General features: G+C 36.2%; 1 long non-coding RNA gene across 1 annotated transcript; it reads right to left on the bottom strand.

Moving 5' to 3' along the window:
* Positions 1-526: 526 nt before the first annotated feature.
* Positions 527-2,838, bottom strand: LOC146897960 (uncharacterized). Its single transcript, XR_015023732.1, has 2 exons — positions 2,581-2,838; positions 527-824 (listed from the first exon to the last, which is right to left on the bottom strand). It is a non-coding gene; the product is annotated as an uncharacterized LOC146897960 (long non-coding RNA).
* Positions 2,839-9,321: the final 6,483 nt, after the last annotated feature.

Raw genomic sequence — 9,321 nt, 5'->3', positions numbered from 1 at the left:
TTGTTGGTGTTATTAAAAAGATATGAATTTTTGTTATATTTGTTATATTATTGTTGTTATTAAAAAAGATAAATATGGTTTTTTGAGTTTGTTACATTTGAAAGTCTCAAATATCTATACTTATAGTTTAAATTTATATCAAAATTCCCATATTTTTCGCGAAGGAAACAGTTGCGCAGATAAGTTGGCAAATATGGGTCATGCAATCACTGGTGCCATTTGGTTAGACACTCTCCCCGCCGGTGTGGTCCTTGATTTTTTTAGGGATAGATGTGGGCTTCCGAATTACAGATTTCCTTGACTATTTTTTTCGGGGTCTTTTGTTTTTGTTTCTTTTTTTTTTTTGTTTTGTTTTTGTTGTTTCCTTTTGAGGGTTTTGGCCTAGTCCCCCCTCTTTTTGTAATTATTTTTCCCCCTTTTTTTTATAAATTATTTTGAATGTGGTGGCATAGGATGGAGGTGTCTCGGGGTGCCAACCTAGTTGGGATGTCGATGATACCGCTTGATGTTTGTCCACATTCCTTGCTTATAAAAAAAAGTATATAAAATATCGTTAGTAATTTATGTAACACCCATACCAGACGTATCTAGAAAGTCTGGCACGTGCGTTAATATTAGTACTGGATACATTAAAATATACAACAATTAAAAAACTTCGAATGAATAATATTTACATCAAGTTCCGTTCGTATAAATAATAATACAATACAACTCATCCATACGTAAAAATACATCCTTGAAGTCCATAACATCCTGCAGCTTCACGAACGAACCCTTGAAGTAATATCCATCCGGCTCCGAACATGCATAAACATCCTGCTTATCTGAAACAAATAAGGATTGGGATGAGACATAATGTCTCAGTGAGTTCCCCTAATCCTAGGCTATAGGCAACCTCAAGGGGAAACCTACGGTCACCACATGTCTACATTACAACCTGACGGTTGATTATACGTGTGTGGGGACATGCATACTTAGACGGTAGTGCATACTAGGGCCGTCATAGTCATATCTCACTTGTTTTAGGCTTCTCACTTATACATGTCATGGCGGTTGAGGGAACCTAAACCGCATTACCAAGTGTATGCTTTACGTCACAAGGCCTAAACATAAATTTCATAGCATAGTCATGACATGATTCTAATCCGGACGATTAGGGAAACCTAGGGTCGTCACGGCCATAGCTTTCTTTACTTGTTCTATACATAACTTGAACTTATCTTATAACATCTCATGCTCTTATACCTAACATATCGTACATGAATACATTCTTAAACATAATCATAGTCATAGCTTGCATAAACGTATCTAAGTTCATTTGTGTTAGCGTTGAACAAACATTATTATCTTGGTTCATTTTACGGATAGTCCCGGGTGGAGTAACCCCGAAATCAATCCCATACACGACCGATGTACGTACATCGGACTCCCTCGGTGTCGTGCGGGTCCCTTGCGGCTTAAACCGTTCCCCTTAGGTCGAGAACCTCCCGTATCCCCCTGGCGTGGATAACAAGAGACACGAGCACCTACGTCTTGTTACTCAGTGACATGCGGGTCCCTTACGGCTTGAATCGTTCTCATAATGAGAACCCCTTGTATCCCCCTGATGTGGATAACAAGAGACATGTCACCTACACTTACTAGTCATAGTCTTGTCGTGCATAAGTCAAACATAATCATACATACATGTTTACCTCGGAACCTTGATCGATCCGATTATTGGTAACCTATACTTGTTCATAAACATACCTAATCATGGTGAAGAGACTAACTAGTCAAACCACGGCTTACGTACTTGCTAAATCATACTAGCTCTTGTGCGAAGAGATTACACTTCGCGTCTTATCTTTCTAGGGATTCTTGCTAAACATACTAGTTCTCGACTAGCTAAGCCGAGGCTCTACATACATTCCCTTTCTTAGCTTATTACTACCCCATCATACTTAAGCTCTCTTGAGCCACCCTCGTGTTACATGCTAAGATTGCCACGATTAAGGATGCAAGGATCAATTGACGATGCGTGCAAATTTTCAATACTTTCTAAAGACCGAAAATGCCATAAACCCAAGTTACGAGCCGTTTACAAATTTCATGATTTGATAAAGCCAAACTTGTTCCAGTAGAAAGATAAATAAAAACAGTGAAAGAACACTTCGAAACGATCGCTACGGACCCCCACGCGACTGCCCCCAAGCACCCGAGCGCAGAACAACGCGAACGTTGTCCTGTCTGGGGGGCCTGGCGCCAGAGGGAGGGCGCCTAGCGCTGGCTCCCTGACTTGTGGGCGCCTAGCGCCCTTGGTCAGGCGCAGCGCTGCGAATTCTGCGTTTTCGCGTGTTCCGGCCGCGGGTTTTCGCCATTTTCGACCCAAAACTCGTCCAATTCGACCCTGTAATGCACCAAATCCATCCAACAACATACATAGACTTATTTAAACATATCTCATGGCAATTTTAACATATAAATCACAAGAATTGGTCAAGAGAACATTAGGGTTCTAAACCTCACATAAACATAATTCAATCCGTTCTAACATGAATTTACACAACCAAAGGTAGGTAAACTATCTATGGAACTCACCTAAACATGTTTCTTGCATAACTTCAAGCTTCAAGCATCAAACCCTAGCTTTTGATCCATTCTCAATCTTTAGCTTTCATCCAAAACCATGCTTAAATCTTTTCCTCCACTTGCTTCTTGCTTGCTAAACCACCTTAACCCTTGCTTGATCATGTTTAGAGGAAGATTGGATGATTAAAAGAGGAGAGGGAGGGCGTGGGTTAGAGAGAAGGAGGAGAGAATTCTCTTCTCAAAACCTAGAGAGAGAAAGAGCAATCACAAATGAGAGATTTTGAACCAAAATCACTTAAATACCCCTTTTTCAAGCAATTACCATTATGCCCTTGCCTTAAGCGTGTTCGATTGACTCTGATACATAAGTCCATACTTTACTAATATCACTTAATAATATCCTCCATCGTACATAACATTCTTCACCATACTCGTTTTCTATGACTCTTAGTCCTCGGATACGTTTGTCAGATAAACTTTCCATTAGCAGACGAGCGGGATGTTACAATTTACATGCAAATTTTTTATAAAACATCATTGATAATCTACACGCGTTATTTCAATAAAAAGAATGGAAAGACGGGTAAGTGGGTGCTCATCTTTCCGCTAGTATAAGGATCAAAAACATATTTAACCTTGTATATAATTGTTTTAGTAAAAGTAATCGTATATTTTTAGCTCGAATCCTTCATATATATAATCAAGAAAAATTTACCATTTTAAATAATAAAAAAACAAAAAAAAACCTTCAACATTTCTGTTAAAAGAAAAACATCATCATCTGACCGTGAAAATCAATCTCTTAATTTTAAATAGAGAACAAATCAAATAGAAAAATGTTACCTTAAAATGCACAAACTCATGTTTGAGAAGGCGAACACAATGATGATCATTCCACCTTTGAAATTGGCGTTCATGATCTTCAATGAAAAAGTGTGATGTCTTCTTCCTTTAAGATTCTCTCTCGAAAGGATCCCATTTTCCCAATACTGCTATCAATGATTTCTCATCCACCCCATGTCCTGAAAATTACACCATTAATTCATCAAATATCATCAATTGGGCATGAATATTAAAATCAATATTGAAAATGAAAATATATATATAGTAATAATAATTTTTTTTTTTTGCTAAGCCAGAAGAAAGGACAGACATCGAGGGGAAACAACGACATCTCAACTAGGTTGGCACCCAGCAGAACCCCCATCCTATGCCGCCAATCTCAGAGAAAAATTTTATTAAAAAAAAGGGAAAAAGTTTACAAGAGGGGGGACTAGGCCAAATCCCTCAAAAGAAAACAAGAAACAATAAGGTTATATGGGTTATTGCTTGAGAAATAGAGAACCTGAGAAAGCTTGAGTTATTGCTTCTAACTCTTGATTGAATGCCATATTCTGGGTAATACTAATGCCAATATCGAGTAATTTAATTTGTATTTGCTATCAAATGGTATACATTAAGGTTATATGGGTTATGCACACACACACAATATTTTATGTTTTCCAAAAATCTAATTTTATTATTATGTTATTTTGCTATATATTTTTCTAAATTTTGTTAAGAATTTTATATGGCTAGATTTAATCAAATATTTGATGAAAATTTAAATTCAAGTCTTTTTTATTTGGGTGAAAAATTGCACAGTCTTTGAACATTGAAATATAACATGAAAATTATCTTAGTTAATTATTTTTAAAATTACAGAATATATTATCAAAGTAACAGCAGGACACATTATGTCAATAATGATGCTGTAACACCCATACCAGACGTATCTAGAAAGTCTAGCACGTGCGTTAATATTAGTATTGGATACATTAAAAATTTACAACATAAATTACATGCGAATGAATATTTATACAACAAATTGTGTTATTTATACTGGATACATTAAAATATACAACAATAAACATTCGAATGAATATTATTTACAACAACATGCGTTCGTACAAAGAAATACTACTCATCTTTTCTAAAGTATAATAAATATGTCCTTGAAATCCACGACCTCCTGTTGCGGGTACGAACGATCACATGTTGAAACATCCATTCGGCTACTAGCTTGCCATCCAACTTGTTTATCTGAAACAAATAAGGATTGAGATGAGACATAATGTCTCAGTGAGTTCCCCTAAATCCTAGGCTATAGGTAACCTCAGGGGAAACATACGGTCACCACGTGTCTACAATACAAACTGACGGTTGATTATATGTGTGTGGTCATGATTCCTAGACGGTAGTGCATACTAGACCCGTCATAGGCTTATCTTACTTGTTATAGGCTTCACTTCCTATACGTGTCATGGCGGTCGATGGGGAACTCTAAAACCGCATTGCCAAGTATACGCTCTACGTATCAAGGCTTAAGCATAACATAATCATGGCACGATTCTAAACCGGACGATTAGGGGAAACCTAAGATCTTCATCGTTTACATACTTGTCTTGCTCTATTCCATGCCTCGTACTTTTCTTATAGCAGCTAGTGCTCTTGTTCTTAAACATAAACTTGCATGGATTCATTCTTGCATAATCATGAACATAATCATAAAAATAACATGAATATATTATTTATATGTTGGGAAAACGGGGTGTTACAGGTGCATGATGGGAAAGTTTACCGTCGTCGAGGAGCTACTGAGGGTGGCAGGGTTGCCAGAGGTGGCAGAGGTGGTTGCAGGGGTGGTGGCAGAGGTGGTGGTGGTACGGGTGTAGTTATTAGGGGCTGATAGTATTTTATGTAATTTTAATGTTTGAATATTTTGGATAATTATGTTATGTACCATTTGGATAATTATGTTTTATTAAAGTTTGAAAATTATATTGTGTTGTTAATTTTGATGTTATAATTTGATTTTTTGGTTTGCATATGGTCAAAGGCAAAAAAAAAAATTGACTGAATCAGCTCTAAAACAGAGGCTCAGCCAAAAAAGATGGCTTCTGCCTCTGTACTGATGCAGTCTGGATTTTATAATCCGGACAGGTTTATCACTTTCCGGATTATACAATCTGGAACCATCGTTCACCACCCCTTTTTGTTGACTTTCAACGGGGTGATTTACACTTTTCGGATTATATAATCCGGAAGTTATCTACAATTTTCGAATTATATAATCTGAATCAATATATTCATAAATGACATCATCATCCATCAGGATGGATGAAGTGCCAAAATACACGAATAAATCCGAAATTTATATTCTGGAATGGGTTTGGATTATATAATCCGGACTAGGAGTATTTTGGGAAAAAAAAAAGGGCGCGCGAGGAAAACCACAGGGTGGGAAAAGTAAATCTCTAAGGTTTAGGTATCATGTCATGTGCATTTGTCTAATAATTTTTTCCATCGTGGAGAAATATGCATATACAGTATAATATATATCAAGAGAATATTCCCTCAATAATCTATGTCCCTTCGGAATAAATAGTATTTTTAAGGTCCCTTTTGAGGTCTAATGTTCCTTCAAAAATTAAGAATGATCTAAAAATTATATTCTTCAATTATTGGAGAAGTTAAAATGGTCGTGACACCATATTTGAGTGATTGAAATACCATATTGACATCATAATATTATAGTAAAGTGGTCATAGTACCATAATTACTTGGTTTCAGTATTAAAAGAGTGGTCTAATACCATATTCGAGTTGTAATTCTCGAACAGTAACTAATCGCAGAGTTGTAGTTGAACTTGTTTTATCCTTGAGACGGCGTGGTTGATTTTGGGCAGTGCCACGTGTTATACCCTAATTTTGGACCTAAAAATACTTGTTTCTTCTTATCTTGCATTTCAAGCCATTTGATATGTCTCTGATCAATTGCATCTCTCTCTGCATTTTATTTCAATGTTATTCGCAAAATTCACATGCAAGGGTATTTTAGTCATTTCCTATGTCAAACTTCTCTCAGTCTTTCAAAATTTTGTTTGAGTCCTTTCAAGTAGTTTGAATCAGTCTCTGTTTCATTCTATGTCAAAATCCATTTTAAAAATTGCATTTGAAGTCATTTTGAGTCAGTTTTGCCCCTAGGGGCATTTTAGTCTTTTCAAGTGTCAAAGCTCTGTTTAAACCCTTAAAATTGTCTTCGAGTCTGTTAATTTTATGTGTATAAGTTCTTGCTTTAATGTCTTGTTAAAAATCCATTTTTAAATTGCATCTGAGTCATTTTCAGTCGTTTTAGCCCCAGGGGCATTTTGGTCATTTCACACGAAATTTCAGCAGAGAGAGGTTACTTTAAAGTACCTCATTTAGGCCATTGGTTCGTTTTAGTCCGTTTTGTCAAATTTTAGTCGTTTCACTTTACGTTTAGTCAAATTACCATTTTTTTATTCCAATTTTATTTTTTATTTTTTTTTTAGTTTTATTTTTTTTTAGTCCAAAATTTCCAATAATGGCATTTCAGTCCCTTTTAGTCTTTTTATTATTTTTGCAGTTTGGCCCTTTGTTTGTCATATTTTGCAGAAAAATCCCAAAGTCAAAGCAGTTACAAGGCGGTCAAAGTTTGTTACAAGCCTGTGTCCACGTGGCAGTGCCTAATTTGTCCAGAGTGCACACTGTGTCAGCTATAAAGGGCCATCTCATCACCATGTGGCGATAGATGATTCATTCTGCCAAATCACACCAGAAGCAATAACCACTTTCTCTCTCTGCAATTTCAAGATCAAAAAGCCAGAAAATTATGAACGTTCATGAACATTCATCATGAATATTCATCTTCAACCTCATAACACAAAACCATAACAAACTTTTCCAGAATCGAATCTCTCATCAACACACAATCATCATCACTGAACACTATCACCAAATCCACAAAAAACCACATCAAATCGTGATCAATTTCATCACAACACAAAAAAATTCGAAGCAAAACTCAACAAGATTCGCGAACAACACAAATCAATTACGGCCATACCAGAATTGAAATCGAAGAAGATTTGAGCGAATTCCTTCGCAATTCTCAGAGATTCAATTGAATCTTCATCATCGAATTGCCTCTTTCTGCAATTCCAACACAGAATTTCTGTGTGATCACAGAAAGAGGAGGTTGAGAAGACAAAAAGAGGTGTCGAAGGAAAATTGATCAGAGAACGCGAAGAAGAAAAGGATCAAGCTCAACAAGAAGCAGATTCAACAAGATCGAATCAGTTACACCACAAATCCATCACCGCAAGATCACAGAGCAAGGGAAGAAGTGGACGAATCCAACAAGAACGCCGCCGTGATTGTTCGCCTCCGATTTAACAGAGGTACTTGCTTTCACATGCTCCGATCTGTTCAATGTCATGTTCATATTGTTTGTTTGTGAAAAGAACTTTTGTTAAACGTGTAGATCTAGGCTTCGTTAGATTCGTTTTTGAAATTCTAAACACGGATTTGAGCAGAGAAGACGAAGGTGAATCGTTTAGTCTAAAAAATTTTAAGAAAAATGGAAGTTTAAGCTTCCGGTGCGGCGGCGCCGCCACTTTGGCCGGCCGACCACCGCACCGGACCACCTGACTTCGTCTTCTCCGATCAGCATGCTTAGAAAGAGGGAGAGAGTGTTGCAGATCGGTTAGAGAGAGAAAGGAGATAGGAAATGAAGGTTTTCCCTTTGAATTTCGCTTATATACTCCCTGTTCAATCCTGTGCGTGCGCGCGTACCTATCTCCCATGCACCATCACGCCTTGTGGCCTCTGGATCTTGGATTTGATCCATGTGGATCAATCCAACGATCCTTAGGCGTTCTGATGATCCATTTCATGTGGTGTTTGGGCCTGGACCTTTTATCCTCTGCTGGATTTCGTTCTTTCTGAATTTTCTTGCTATGTGCATCACTGGATCTTGTTTTTTACACCCTTGTTTGTCCAAAATTCTTCATAAAAAATCCTAGAATTTTTCATATGTGTTCTTGATATTTTTCTTAACATTTTTGTGACATTTTTTCGTGCTGAAGCCTGAGAAAAATATTTGAAGCTTTTTTTTCTTATTTTTGTTAAAACTAGCAATTTTCTTGTAATTTTTAGCCCAAAAAACCTTTAAAAAATTTCTAAAAAATTCATATAGGCTTCTTGATATTTTTGTAGCATTTTGTGATAATTTTCACATGTTAAAATTGGCTAAAAATAATAAGGTGTTAATTTTCTTGCTATTTTTGTCATATTTTGTGCTAAAAATGGATGAAACTTTGCTTGATTTCAATCCCAATTGCTTGATGAATATTTGTGACCTATGCCACTTGATTTGAGGGAGTTTTAGCCACTGTTTGTGTTTGATATTGTTGCATAATTGTGAATCTTGGTTAATTGCTTAGGTTACAAGTTACTTATGTAATAAATAATGCAAATATGCTTAAAGTTTGTTTTAAAATGCCAAGTAAATCATGTTGCCTTAATTCCCATTCCAAGACTTGATTCTAAATATTTAAAAAATGTATTGGAATGTGAGAATTATAGGTCATATGGTTCTTGCATTCTATGAACAAATTTTAGCCATGTTTGCACTCATTTTCTATCCTTTATGTTCTAGTGTTTCTCTTGCTTTATTTTCTTTGATATTGTCATGTGCTACTAACTCCTTTCATTTCATGTTTCATCATTTCATAAGCATCTCCATTTCATCCCATATTCATCTCTATTTCTTTCTTGCAATTTAATTTGTACCAAAGTTAGAATGTAAACACTTAGGAGTTTTGTAATATTTTTCCTTCATGCACTTTTGATTTTCTTGGCAAAGAGGCCATAGAATGTATCTAGGGTATGATGTAAAGGACAATGG

The sequence above is a fragment of the Medicago sativa genome, chromosome 8 (assembly GCF_051527215.1).
Source record: "Medicago sativa cultivar Bolivia chromosome 8, Bolivia_mono, whole genome shotgun sequence".
Taxonomy (NCBI): domain Eukaryota; kingdom Viridiplantae; phylum Streptophyta; class Magnoliopsida; order Fabales; family Fabaceae; genus Medicago; species Medicago sativa.
This window is presented reverse-complemented; position numbering and strand designations above follow the sequence as displayed.